Source organism: Rhinolophus sinicus, chromosome X (genome assembly GCF_036562045.2).
Source record: "Rhinolophus sinicus isolate RSC01 chromosome X, ASM3656204v1, whole genome shotgun sequence".
Classification (NCBI taxonomy): domain Eukaryota; kingdom Metazoa; phylum Chordata; class Mammalia; order Chiroptera; family Rhinolophidae; genus Rhinolophus; species Rhinolophus sinicus.
The window spans coordinates 31,737,473-31,753,144 of record NC_133768.1 but is presented as its reverse complement, the minus strand read 5'-3'; positions in this window follow the sequence as shown (position 1 = coordinate 31,753,144).

The following is a 15,672-nucleotide window of genomic DNA, read 5'->3' as shown; positions in this document are numbered from 1 at the left end:
ATTTCTTTCTCTGTCTATTGTCTGCCACTAAGACTAAACCATGAGGAAGCTTGGGTCAGAAAGACAAAGAATGTGACGTGAGTGAGGTCCCAAACAGACTGGAAAAGCCTGCTCCTTTTGGCCCTCTCTGGACCAAAGTTTCAGAGTGAGGAGTTGTCTGATCAGTGAAGGCACAAACCGAGGGCAGAAGTGCTGTCATCTACTCTCTATCTAAGACTTCAGAAGGAGCCAACCCGCCAGCATAGTATACCTGCAACAACCTAGGGCAGTTACTGGTTATGCAGACAGCAAGTCTGAATTAGCATTTCTGAGATATCCTGGGCTCTATTTGGCATGCAAGAGATCCAAGAAATGTCTACAGGCCCCTAGGAAAACATAGATGTTGGTAAGACACTAGCTGGAGAGCTTGCCAAAGGGAGTTATCACCAGAGAGCGAAAAAGATCCTAAAATCAAGGAAATTGATTGGGACACCTGAACAGGAGACTAAATAGGGGTCATGGCTATTCCTCAGGGGGTCTTCAATAGTAGCAGCCAGGGCTGAGGAGAACCCGAGTCAGCAGGGAGAACCACAAGGCCCTGGGAAAGGACACCGTAAGATCAGTAATAACCATTGGCTTTAGCAGTTGTCAGCATTGTGAACACCTATTGCTGTGGAGACATGAAGGACCCAGAGAATGGAGCAGTGACTCTGTATGGATCCCCAACCCCCCATGACCATAAGAATATGGCATAACTCCCATCCCATACCCAAGGTGCCATCTTGGAAAGGACCAAGAAAGGGAGAGCAACTATTTAAAGCACAAGAAATGAATTTTCAAAAAGATTGTTTAAATGGTTGGAGTGGACCAGGCTTACCAAATCAGAACCAAGTTTCATAATCCTTTCCAGTTCTTTGGCCCACTTTTGTGTATGTGCATGCGTACTGCCATGGACACACGCAGACGCACCTACAAAGGCACACTGGGCTTGTGAGAAAGCTTGAATGCGGTATAGAAAATTCCTTTGCATACCTGAGTGGAACGTGAAGTAATTTTTAAAGTCCTCTTGGGTGCTGGCAGAGCAGGGAATAAGGCTTCTGTCTCTTGGCGGGAACTCAACCACGAATACACTGTCTCCCACCTGGGGCAGTTTTCCATGTTCAGAGCAGACTCAATTGAGCTGGAAATGCCACATCGGCTGCAAACCCACCTGCAAGTGTCTGGTTTTACCTGGGAGGCCAACGTCAGGGGGTCTTAACACATTCAGCAAGAACTGTAAAGGAAGGGTGGGCGTGGAGAGATCGCAGCATTTGCCCCTTTCATTTCCTTGGGCAGTCGTCATTTCCCTGCCCCCCTCCCCATCTCGGCTGTATCAAGGCTATCTGCGTCCCTGTCTTTCCTGGCCTCCTCTGGGATGCCTCCTCTGCCATGACAGTTGCTGAGGGTTCCCCAGGGCAAGTGGAAGCATGATTTGCTTTTCAAGCTCTGCCCACTTATTGATCTCCTGTCTGAGAAATGTCAGCAGCAGCCAGGAGCTCTCCCGGCTAAGACACTTAGCTAGGAAGCCTGTGGTATCTGCCTGTATAAACCCTCCCGCCTCCTCCCTCTCCAGCTTTAGAACTATCCCCACCCCCACTCTGGGAAAAAGTCTTCTAAGATGAGATGGCAAGAATCAAACAGTGACGTGCTTTGAACACTGGGACTGGAACCAGATTTAAATTGGGCAAAAGCCTTGAGCTCAGAGCCAGTGCATTTCAGTTCCTGCCATCCCTTTCCCTCTCTGCATCTGATTGCTGGGAGCAGGTAAAGAAATCTCCCCAGAAGGAGGCTGACCAAGGGCACTTGGCCCAGGAGTCGCAATGTGGGGCTCTGGTCCAGGACCTGGGCAACCCATTATTTCAACTGCCATACCCTCTTGCCATACCCCAGCTGAAGTACAATTTAAATGCAGGATTGTGAGGAGGGGAGGAGAAGAGAAAGAGACTGTGTGTTTAGTGGTTAAACCTTTTAAAGTTTAAGTGCATAAACAGGGCCTTCTTTGTATCTGTCTGTAGCAATTCCCATGACAGTTACAGCAAAATTACAGAAACTGGGTCGTTTATATAACCCTTTGTATTGTCAAAGTGCATTAAATGTCTACTTTCCTGCACCCTGCTGAGCTGTCTTCAGCTGTCAAATCCCCATACTACAGCTCAACACACTGAGGGTAAAGGACTTTGGCAATGCCTGCACGGGTATGCCGGACCCTCAGGTGCAGCGAAGGATTTGAAGGGAGATTTAAATTTCCTGTGAGCATGAGTCCCATGGTTTAAAATATGTTGAACCGTCTGCTTTCCAGCCAAATGCTTTGTCACCTGGATAGTGGGTTTTTTCCCAAATGGCCAAACTTGACATTTGTCTTTTATTCTGGACATGGTTGAATGAGCTCATTCATCTATTCATACATTTGATAAAGAAGGATTGATGTAGTGTTTTCTAGAATGCTACTACTAGGAATACTATGCACTGGCCAGTTTAAAGGAACATATATATATATGGAATATATATATTTTGTCTCTCTTTGTCTCTGTGTCTCTCTCGTACCCCCCCCCCATTTTAACCCCATGAGATAAGCACTATTATTATCCCCATTTTACAGGTGAGGAAACCGAGGCACAGAGAGGTATAGCGGATATTGTGGTGTGCTGCCCAGATGTCCCTTCATGACTGAGCTATGCATTCCCCCAGCTGGGAGAGTGTGGGCAGCAGACAGTTCACATATAAATGGTAAAAAAAAAAAATGTATGTATTTAAGGTGCACCACATTTAATGCCCCTCCAAAAACTGCCCTTAAGGTCATGCCCCCTTCCTGGGGGCAACCCACATTCAATGATGGAGTCATGCAGGGACATAAAGGCCTGTCATCTTACCTCCATCCTTTGAAACAACTCAGCAGGGCCACCCCAGTTCCACTGCTCCCGAGGGGCTCCACTGAGGTTTTCCTTGTGACTGCATTGCAGCTCAACTCTTCCCTTAGCCCAGTCCTACCTCCGTTATCCTGCCACTGCTATTGATCCCAAGGGCACTACTCAATGATCCTCTTTCACTCACATCTCCATCTGCATCTCAGAGTGTGTTTCCCTGGGATCACCTGAGGCAGCAGCATAAGTAACCTCCAACAGGTCAAGATCCCATGGCTAGTGGGCAGGGGAGGTAGTTTTAACCTCCTTACGGTGGTAGCTCTCTCATTTACTGAGCAGCTCTTCTCTGTCCAACCCTGGGCCTGGCACTTTATCCACATTCTTTGACTCATTTAATCCTTTAACCCTGGAGATATCATGAATCCCCTTCTATATAGAAGGGCCTAAGCCTCGAGACATCAAACAAGGGGATGGGGGCTTCAGCAGAATTTGAGTCTGGGTCTCTCGGCTCAGTTGGCAGCTTCAGCCCCAGCCCCAGCCATCCTTCCACGGCAATCTGTGCACACAGTGCGGCAGATTGCGGAGGTGGTTCTATTGCATGAAGTTTTTCCAGCTCCTCAAGAGGTATGGAAAGGAAGGCATTATCATCCCCATCTTGCCAGTGAGAAAATTGTAGCTCAGAGAGGTTAAAAGGATTTACACTATCTGTTGTTAACATAGCAGAAGCTCAGATCCGGGTCTCCAATATCTGTTGCCCATGTCAATGCCTCCGTCCAAGGCCTTAGGTTGGGAGCAGTGCAGGATGCTCTTGTATATAAAACTTTGTCCCTGCCCAGGAAGTGGTGCCATTTGCATCTCCACTCTGCCTCTCTGCCTGAACCCCAAGGCTCTAGAATTCTGAGAGTCTGGGCAATTGCATCCGTGCTATCAATGTTATCACAATCCCTGCCTTTGGTAAAGCCCTTGCACACATGGATAAATATAAAAAACATGGTGAGCAAAAGAAGTCAGATTCAAAAGTGCATACTGTATAATTCCATTTACATGAAGTTCTAGAATAGGTGAAAACTCATCTATAGTGATAGAGATCAGAATAGTGGTGACTTTGGTAGAAGGGTGTTTTGACTGGAAAGGATCACAGAGAATTTTCTAGGGAAATGGAATTTTCTTTATCTTGATGGGGTAGTGGTTATATAGGTGTATGCATTTGTCAAAACTCCTCAAACTGTGCACTTAAAATGGGTGCATTTTATAGGTTAACTGTACATCTCTAAATCTGATTTAAAAAAAAAAAAAAAAACACAAGTCACTGACACAGTAAATGTGGTATTCTTGACCTGGCTTTCTTTAGTCTCTGGCATCCATAAAATGATACAGACTATTGTGAACCTAGATTTATTTTCCAGGAAAAGGGCTCTCATTTTCCTTAGGTTCTACTCCTACAAGAGTATTCACAACTCACTTAACAGACAAACGAAAAACAAATCACCTCAAATAACCATTCTGTGTGCGACAAACCCAGCAGACAGTTTCCTTCACAGAACTCAATAGCTTTTGGAAGCTGGATTCTTTGGGACGCAGGGCCATATTGGAAAGGGGGGCGGTTCTGAAAGGGGGTACAAGGCCAGTCTTGTGGAGGGAAAGGAAGGGCTGAAGGCTAGGTCTAAGCCTGAAGAATCACCAGGCTGTTTAACCTTGCTTGCTAGTAAGATGGAGGAGAAAGCACAATAGCTTAGGTGTCTATGACTTACACTGGTTTGAAATCACAATCTTGTCATGCCTGTTTAAACCACCACAACACAGTGAAATCCTATTATCTGCCATATATTACTGTGCTGACAGATGTGGGAGGGAGCTGTGGACACGATCAGACACACCTCATTCCCTCGGGAACCTGGGAGCTTGGAAAATTCTGTCCTGGCAAAGCCTCTTTGAACAATCATCTGAGCACTCCAAACGTAAGCTGGAATGGGAAATCGGTTGCGTTGGAGCAGCACCTCGTGTAGGGAAGTACATGAGTGTGCCTGTGTGTGCATGTGCACACAGCAGCAAGAGCTGAGCTGCTGCTTTGTGAGATATTTCAGAAACTAGCAGCAGCAGCAGCAGCACTTGGGAAGTTGAAAAGCTGAAACCTGTGAATCAATCCAAGTACAAAGCTCTCAGTTTCTAATTCCGTACCTGTTTCCAACACCTTGGGAAGAGTCAATCTGTGCAGAACCTCATACTCTTGGCATGTCTGATACTCAGATCTAGGAGGATGCAGTAACAGCAGATGTCTAAACCACTGATTTCTTTGAGAGGTCCTACACCACCATTGACATCAAATCTGCTCTTGCAAATATTCAGGAATTTTTCATGTCCATGCACAGAAATACTCAATAAGAAGCTAAAAGTTCTGTCTTCCATAGGTTACGGTTGAAGCAAACCCAGGGTATATTTTCAGTCATTCTTTCAGCATATATTTATCAAGCATCTTCCATGTGTCAGGCTCTGGGCATATAGAAGGAAATAAGACCAAACAAACAAACAAACATGCTGTCTTCATGGAGATCACATTCTAGAGGATAAGGAATAAATACATTATATACTATGTTAGATAATATAGTAAGAGAAAAATAAAGCAGGGAAAGGCAAAAGTGGGGCTTCAGTTTTAGATAGGGTGGTCGTGGAAGTCCTCACTAAAAAGAGGCCAGTTAAGCAAAGACTTTTAGAGGTGAGAGAGTCAGCTCTATGAATAGCTGGGAAAACAGTCCCAGGAAGCAAAACCAGCCAGGGCAAAGGCCATGAAGCAGGAACATGTTGGAGTAATAGAGGAACAGCAAACAGGCCAATGTGGCCAGAACCAATGAGCAAGGGGACTAGAACTACGAGATAAAACTAGTGAGGTAGTAAGGGTCAGATTGTGTAGGTCTCTGTAGGCCATTGTAAGACTTGGGCTTTGACTTTGAGTGAGATGGAGGGTTCTGAGAAGAGGAGGGACTTGCTTCAACTTAGATTTTAAATGGATCACTCTGGCTGCTGTGCTAAGAACAGACTATAGTAGAGGTGGGGACAAAAAAGTCTGTGAATGTGCAGACAGATCAATAGAAACTATCCAATATGAGTAACAGACAGAAAAAATACTGAAAAATAATGAATAATCAAGGACTTGTGTGGTTTAGCATTTATGTCATCAGAGACCCAGAGGAGAGAAGAAAGAGTGCAACACAGAAAAAAATTTTTGAAGAAATGATGGCTGAAAGCTCTGAAGCTTGGCAAAGGACATAAACCTATGTATTCAACGAGCTGAATGAATCCCAAATAGGGTAAACCAAAGAAATCCATGATGAGACACACCAGAAACTGATGAAAACTACAGATGCAGAAAAACTCTCAAAAGCTGCCTGAGAAAAATAATGCATTATCTGTAGGGGAACAACAATTTGAATGACTGCAGATAGCTCACAAAAATGATGGAGACCAAAAGGAAGTGACACAACATTTTTAAAGAGCTAAAAGAAAAAAAAACTCAACAAAATTCTAAATTGAGCAAAAACATACTTTAGGAGTGAATGAAGGTGAAATAAAGATATTCTCCCCTGGTAGAAAATTAAAAGAATTTGTAGCCAGTAGATTGCTCTAAAATAATTGCTAAAGCAAGTTCTTCAAATAAAGAGGAAATGATACCAGAAGGAAATTTGGAATATCAGAAAAAAAAGGAAGAGCAACAGAGATGGTCAACACCAGAGTAAATATAATAGATTATTCTTCTATTTGAAATATTTAGAATATGTTTCACTTTGAAAGAAAAGTTATAACATTATCTACTGGGATTTTAATATACATAAGTGTAATATAGAAGACAAATACAGCACAAAATGACCCTAAACAGTGGTGGATTTTGTACATTCCAATTGAAGTGGCAAAATATCGATTTTAAATTGATGGTGAAAAGTTAAGTATTTATTTTGTAATAGAGTAGTCCCCCTTTACCTGTGGTTTTACTTTCTGTGGTTTCAGTTACCTGCAGTCAACTTCAACCTGAAAATATTATATAGAAACTTCCAGAAATAAACAATTTGTAAGTTTTAAACTGCATGCCATTCTGAGTAGCATGATGAAATCTAGCACCATCCTGCTCCATCCAGCCTGGGACATGAATCATCCCTTTGGCGTATCCATGATATATAGCCTACCCTCCCGTCAGTCACTTAGTAGCCATCTCGGTTATCAGATCAACTTTTGCGGTTTTGCAGTGCTTGTGTTAAAGTAACCCTTATTTTAATTAATAATGGCCCCAAAGCACAAGAGTAGTGATGCTGGCAATTCAAATATCCCAAAGAGAAGCCATAAAGTGTTCCCTTTAAGTGAAGAGGTGAAAGTGCTCAGCTTAATAAGGAAAGAAAAAAAATCACATGCTGAGGTTGCTAGGATCTGTGGTAAGAATGAATATTCTATCCGTGAAATTGCTTGATTTATAAATCAAACTTTATCGTAAGTATGTATGTACAGAAAAGAACATAGTATATACAGGGTTATCCACAGTGCTATATGTTGTTTCAGGCATCCACTGGGGGTCTTAGAATATATACCCCATGGATAAGGGGGAACTACTGCAGCTAGAGCAATCATTAAAATAACTATATGAGATATACTCAAAATCACAATAGATAAGTGAAAATTGAATACAAAAAAAATTCAAATAACACTATTGTGGTATCCTAGATTGAATCGCAGAATAGAAAAGTGAAATGAGTAGAAAAATTGGTAAACTCCAAATAAAGTGTGGAAATTAATTAATAGCAATGTACCAATTACTGGTTTCTTTGTTTTTGTCTCCTTCTTCTGCCTCCCCCTCCCCCACTCCAGTTCAAGCCATTGTTTCTCTGTCTAGTTGTGTAGGACCCAGCTCCTTAGCCCATGCTGGTATAATGAGCCTTGGGCTACCCCTAGCTGAGACAGTCAGTCAACAGTCATCGGTCAGCCGTTCACAGCAGCTCACGACAGCTCTCGCTGGCTGCCGGCAGCTCACGATTATTGTTTTTTTTAATTTTGACAAATGTATCATAGCAATGTAAGCTCTTAACATTAGAGGAAACTGGGTGAGAGATATATAAGAATTCTCAGTATTATCATTGCAACTTTCTGTAACTAAACTTTTTCTAAAAATAATACCTTTTCAGGGACGTCATCAAAATGGCGATGTGAGGTGAGCCTCTGTAAAGCTCCCCTGGAATTTACAAAGAATCGAACAACAAAAACTCCACAAAGGACTCCCTGCACAGCAGACAGGCAAGACGAAGAGGCCCACTACTAAATTCACCTAAAGGTGGGCAAATCACGTGAGTGGGGGAGGAGGGAAGGGAGAAGTGCGGAGACAGAGCCGGGCGCAGGACGCAGAGCTAGCTCAGTGCTCCGAGCTCGCTGCTTCCCAGAACTACCGCAGCTCCGGGAGAGGGAAGAACTGGGACTGCTAGGGCTCCGCTTATGGCCCACAGGGCTGAGGGGACAGCATATAACACGGCTGAACCCAACGCTCATGGCGGAGACCTCGGAGAAAAGACTGAGGGAAGAAGGCTGAAAATGGTGGTTTAAGCCCTCACTGCCAAGCAGAGAACGGAAGCCTTAGGCACTGAGACTAGCTGCCCCCTCCCTCCCCTCCCAGAGCTCACCCCACCCCACCTGCCCGGTGCTAGAAGCAGAATAGTAGCAGTGTCAGATCAAAAGAACAGAATATTTATTGTTCTGAGAACTGTGGACCGCAGAAACAGATTCGCAGCACAACTAGTTCCGGCAAAGGGGAGGGAGCTGTGGAAGCAGGACCGGCTGTGGTGGTGGTCGCTGCCATTGCTCTGGGCCACCTCTCACTACTCACCCTGCCCCTGGCCCCACCTATCTGGGCGGATCCCTGCAGGAGTAAACAGAACTGCTGAAACATACGGGCTCTGAATCTGGTGCAGGAAGAGCTTTGGAACTTCAAAAGCTCTCCGCATACCCACACGGACACTGCGCCCTGTGACCCAGGAGAACTATTAACAGAGGAGAAGCCCGTCTCCCAGGGAATCCCCGCATTGTGTGAGAAGCTGGAATAGTGCAGAGAAAACATAGCACTACCGTGTGAGAGAAAAAAAAGGCTGCAGTCGGAGAGAAAATAAAACATTCTACCAACAAGTACTGGAAAACAAAAGAAAGACCTCTTCCTATCAACCTGTTGCAGAAGCCACTCCTGTAGATGTCTAGGAAGAGAAATAATAAATCAGTAATTGCCATGAATAACCAAGGCAACAAGACAGCTCAGAAAGAAAGTGAAAAGTCTCCAGAAAAGGAACTTAAAGATATGGAAATATGTGACTTAAATGACAGAGAATTCAAGATTGCAGTTCTGAAAAAACTCAACGAGATGCAAGAAAACACAGAAAGGCAGTTTAATGAACTCAGAAACACAATCAAAGAACAACATGAGCATTTTACGAAAGAGATTGAAATTATCAAAAAGAACCAAATAGAATTTCTGGAGATTAAGAACTCAATAGAAGAAATTAAGAATGAAATAACCAGCTTAGGTAGTAGAGTTGACCAGATAGAGGAAAGAATCAGTGACATCGAAGATAGAAACCTGGAAATTATACAGATGGAAGAAGAAAGAGAGTTGAGACTTAAAAGAAATGAAAGAACTCTACAAGAACTTTCTGACTCCATCAGAAGAAGCAATATAAGAATAATGGGCATACCAGAAGGAGAAGAAAGAGAGAAGGGAACAGAGAATATATTCAAACAAATTGTTGATGAGAACTTCCCAAACTTGTGGACAGAACTGGATCCTCGAATCCAAGAAGCAAATAGAACACCTAATTACCTCAATCCCAACAGGCCTTCTCCAAGGCACATTGTATTGAAGCTGTCTAAAATCAATGACAAAGAAAGAATCCTCAAGGCAGCCAGGGAAAAGAAGACGGTAACCTACAAAGGAAAGCCCATTAGATTATCATCAGATTTTTCAGCAGAAACTCTACAAGCCAGGAGAGTGGAACCAAATATTCAAATGATTGAAAGAGAGAAATTATGAGCCAAGAATCATATATCCAGCAAAGATATCCTTTAGATATGAAGGAGGAATAAAGACCTTTCCAGACATACAGAAGCTGAGGGAATTTTCTAATACATGACCTGCACTACAAGAAATACTAAAGGAGGCTATTCGACCACCATCAACAGGGACAATTTGTGGCAACCAAAACATAAAAAGGGGAGAGTAAAGGCCTGAACCGAATATGGGAATGGAGAAAGTAAGCATGCTGAAGAAAATGGAATACTCTAAATATCAAACTTTCTTTTACATAAACTTAAGGGTAACCACTCAAAAAAATCAAGAACTGAAATATATACTGTAATAAAAGAAGAGGGAAATGTCATAGAATATCACCACACAGAAATAATAGACAACAACAAAAAGGCAAAGAAACAATGGAGATACAGACTTACCAGAAACTAAAGATAGAATGACAGGAAATCCTCACATATCAATAATCACCCTAAATGTAAATGGACTGAACTCACCGATAAAAAGGCACAGAGTAGCAGATTGGATCAACAAACTAAACCCAACCATCTGCTGTCTCCAAGAGACACATCTCAGCTACAAGGACAAGCATAGACTCAAAGTGAAAGCGTGGAAATTGACACTCCAAGCAAATGATACCCAGAGAAAATCAGGTGTAGCCATAATGATATCAGATGAAACAGACTTCAGGGTGAAAAAGATAACAAGAGAGAAACCTGGACATTTCATAATGGTAAAGGGGACTATACAACAAGAAGACATAACAGTCATCAATATTTATGCCCCCAATCAGGGAGCACCGAAGTATACCAAGCAACTACTAACAGAACTAAAGGGAGAAATTGACCAAAACACAATTATACTAGGGGACTTAAATACATCATTGACAGCTATGGATAGATCATCCAAACAGAAAATAAATAATGAAATAGCAGCCTAAAATGACACATTAGATGAGATGGACATAATTCACATATACAGAGCACTTCATCCTAAAACATCAGACTATACATTCTTTTCTAGTATATATGGAACATTCTCAAGGATAGACCATATATTGGGACATAAAATCAGCCTCAACAAATTTAAGAAGGTTGAAATCATACCAAGCATATTCTCTGATCACAAGGCTTTGAAATTGGATATCAACTGCAAAAAGAAAGCTGGAAAAAACACAAATACATGGAGATTAAACAACATACTTTTAAAGAATGACTGGATCAAAGATGAAATTGGAGGAGAGCTCAAAAGATACATAGAAACAATTGCAATGAAAATACATCCTACCAAAATTTTTGGGATGCAGCAAAAGCAGTTTTAAGAGGGAAATTTATCTGATTACAGGCCTATCTCAAGAAACAAGAAAACTCCCAAATAAATAACCTCATGTTACACCTTAAAGAACTAGAAAAAGAAGAACAAGTGAAACCCAAGGTCAGCAGAAGAAAGGAAATAACAAAAATCAGAGCAGAACTAAATGAAATAGAGACAAAAAGACAATAGAAAAAATTAATGTGACAAAGAGCTGGTTCTTTGAAAAGATTAACAAAATTGACAAACCCTTGGCTAGACTCACTAAGATAAAAGAGAAGACACTAATTAACAAAATCAGAAATGAAAAAGGGAAGTTATCACGGACACCACAGAAATACAAAGGATCATCCAAGAATACTATGAAGGACTATATGCCACCAAATTCAATAACCTAGAAGAAATGGACAAGTTCTTAGAAACATATAGCCTTCCAAGGCTGAACCATGAAGAACTGGAAAATCTAAACAGACCGATCACCAGTAACGAAATTGAATCAGTCATCCAAAACCTTCCCAAAAGCAAAAGTCCGGGACCAGATGGCTTCACTAGTGAATTCTACCAAACCTTCAAAGAGGATCTAATACCAATCCTGCTCAAACTCTTCCAAAAATTGAAGAAGAGACAGTACTCCCTAACTCATTTTATGAGGCCAACATTACCCTGATACCAAAACCTGGTAAGGACAACACAAAAAATAAAACTACAGACCAATATCTCTGATGAATACAGATGCAAAAATCCTAAACAAAATTCTAGCAAATCAAAAACAAAAATGCATGAAAAATATTATTCACCACGGCTAAAAGGGGTTCATCCCAGGGCACAAGGATGGTTCAACATCCGCAAATCCATCAATGTGATACATCACATAAACAAAATAAAGGACAAAAATCATATGATTATATCAATTGATGCAGAAAAAGCATTTGACAAGATACAACATCCATTTATGATTAAAACACTTAATAAAATAGGTATAGAAGGAAAATACCTTAACATAATAAAGGCCATATATGACAAGCCCTCAGCTAATCTCATAATTAATGGTGAAAAACTGAAGCCCTTTGCTCTACGTTCAGGAACACGACAGGGCTGTCCCCTATCACCTCTGCTTTTCAACATAGTGTTGGAAGTCCTTGCCAGAGCAATCAGGCAAGAGAAAGAAATAAAAGGCATTGAAATTGGGAATGAAGAAGTTAAATTGTCACTCTTTGCAGATGACTTAATGCCATATATAGAAAACCCTAAAAACTCTACCAAAAAGCTATTAGAAACAATCAACGAATACAGTAAAGTTGCTGGCTACAAAATCAACGTACAAAAGTCCATTGCATTCCATATACTAACAATGAATTCTCAGAAAAAGAAATACAAAAACAATTCCTTTTGCAATTGCAGCGAAAAGAATAAAATACCTAGGAATAAACTTAACCAAGGATGTGAAAGACCTATATGCTGAAAACTATAAGACATTTTTGAAAGAAATTGAAGAAGACACAAAGAAATGGAAAGACATTCCGTGCTCATGGATTGGAAGAATCAACATAGTTAAAATGGCCATATTACCCAAAGCAATATACAGATTTAATGCAATCCCCATCAAAATCCCAATGGCATATTTTAAAGAAATAGAACAAAAAATCATCAGATTTGTTTGGAACCACAAAAGACCCCGAATAGCCAAAGCAATCTTAAGAAAAAAGAACAATAATGGAGGTATCACACTCCCTGACTTTAGCTTGTACTACAGGGCTACAATAATCAAAACAGCATGGTATTGGCAGAAAAACAGACACATAGACCAATGGAATAGAATTGAGAACCCAGAAATAAAACCACATAAATATGGACAGATAATTTTTGACAAAGAAGCTAAAAACATACACTGGAGTAAAGACAGTCTCTTCAATAAACAGTGCTGGGAGAATTGGATAGCCATGTGCAAAAGAATGAAACTGGACTGCTATCTGTCACCATGTACCAAAATTAATTCAAAATGGATCAAAGACTTAAGCATAAGACCTGACACAATAAACTGCATAGAAGAAAACATAGGTACTAAACTTATGGACCTTGGGTTCAAAGAGCATTTTATGAATTTGACTCCAAAGGCAATGGAAGTAAAAGCTAAAATAAATGAATGGGACTATATGAAACTTAAAAGCTTCTGCACAGCAAAAGAAACCATCGACAAAATAAAGAGGCAACCAACTGAATGGGAGAAGATTTTTGCAAACAGTGCCTCCGATAACGGGCTAGTATCCAGTATATACAAGGAACTCATGCAACTCAACAACAAAAAAGCAAACAACCCAATTGAAAAATGGGCAGAGGACCTGAAGAGACATTTCTCCAAAGAGGACATACAAATGGCAAATAGACATATGAAAAAATGCTCAAGATCACTAATCATCAGAGAAATGCAAATCAAAACCACAATGAGATATCGCCTCACCCCAGTCAGAACGGCTATCATCAACAAGGCAAATAGTAACAAGTGTTGGAGAGGCTGTGGAAAAAAAGGAACCCTCATACACTGTTGGTGGGAATGCAGACTGGTGCAGCCACTATGGTAGGCAGTGTGGAGGTTCCTCAAAAATTACGAATAGAATTACCACATGACCCAGCAATCCCTCTCCTGGGTATCTACCCAAAAAATCTGAAAACATTTATCCATAAAGACACGTGTGCTCCAATGTTCATTGCAGCTTTGTTTACGGGTGGCCAAGACATGGAAACAACCAAAATGTCCTTTGATAGATGAATGGATAAAGAAGTTGTGGTATATATATACAATGGAATACTATTCGGCAGTAAGAAAAGATATAGGAACATTTGTGACAACATGGATGGATCTTGAGAGTATAATGCTAAATGAAATAAGTCAGACAGAAAAAGCAGAGAACCATATGATTTCACTGATGTGTGGTATATAAACCAAAAACAACAAAAGAACAAGACAAACAAATGAGAAACAAAAACTCATAGACACAGACAATAGTTTAGTGGTTACCAGAGGGTAAGGGGGATGGGGGTTGGGAGATGAGGGTAAGGGGGATCAAATATATGGCGATGGAAGGAGAACTGACTCTGGGTGGTGAACACACAATGGGATTTATAGATGATGTAATACAGAATTTTACACCTGAAATCTATGTAATTTTACTAATTATTGTCACCCCAATTTATTAAAAAACAAACTTTTCATAAAAATGTTCAAATAACACAAAATTAGGCAAGAAAGGGGGAAACAGAAGAACAAAAAACAGAGGCAACAACCAGGAACTGAATGATAAATTGGTAGAATTAATACAAACATATCAATAATTACATCAATATAAATGGTCTCAACACATTAATTAAAAGAAATCTGGTCAGAATTGATTAACAAAAAAAAGCATGAACCAATTACATATTGTCTACAAGAAACTCATTTCAAATGTAATAATACATGTAGGTTAAAAGTGAAAGAAGGTAAAAGATGTGCCATGCAAACACTAATAAAAAAAAACTGGAGTGGCTCTATTAATGTCAGACAAAAGAGATTTTAGAGCAGGGAAAATTGCTAAAGATCAAGTGGGGGGACATTACATAACGATGAAAAGATCAATTCACCAAGAAGACATAGTAGTGTTAAATGTGCATGCACCTAGCAAAAGATTATCTACTACATGAAGCAAAATCTGACAAAACTGCAAAGAGAAATAGACAAATCCACAATTATAGTTAGAAACTTTTCAACACTCACCTCTCAGAAATAGATAGTACTGGTTGGCAGAAAGTCAGCAAGCATATAGAAGTGCACAATGATGTCAACCAACTGGATCTAGTTGACATTTATGGAACATTCCACTAAACGACAGGAGAATATGCAGTTTTTAAAAAAATGAACATGAAACATTCACCAAGATCGACAATATTCTACAAATCTTAACAAATTTAAAGAATTGAAATTAGACAAAATGTGCTTTCAGACCATAATGGAATTAAATTAAATATGTATAATAGAAAGGCAACAGGAAAAGCTCCAAAGACTGGGACAGTTAACAACATGCTTCTAAATAATCCTTGGATCAAAAAGAAATTATCAGGGGAAATTTAAATATATTTTGAACTGCACAAAAATAAAAATGTAACATATTGAAATGTGTGGTGTATCTATAGCAGTGCTTAGAGGGAAATTTATAGTATTAAACGCTTGCATTAGAAAAAGAAGGGTCTCAAATAACCAACAGCTTCCATCTTAAGAAATTAGAAAAAGAATCAAAAAAATCCAAATGAAGCAGAAGGAAGGCAATAATAAAGAGCAGATATCAATGAAATGGAAAACAAATAAGGAGTAGATAAAAATCAATCAAACCAGAAGCTATTATAGGTCTCTGAAAAGATCAATACAGTTGATAAATTTCTAGCAAGACTGATGGATAGAGAGTGGGGGAG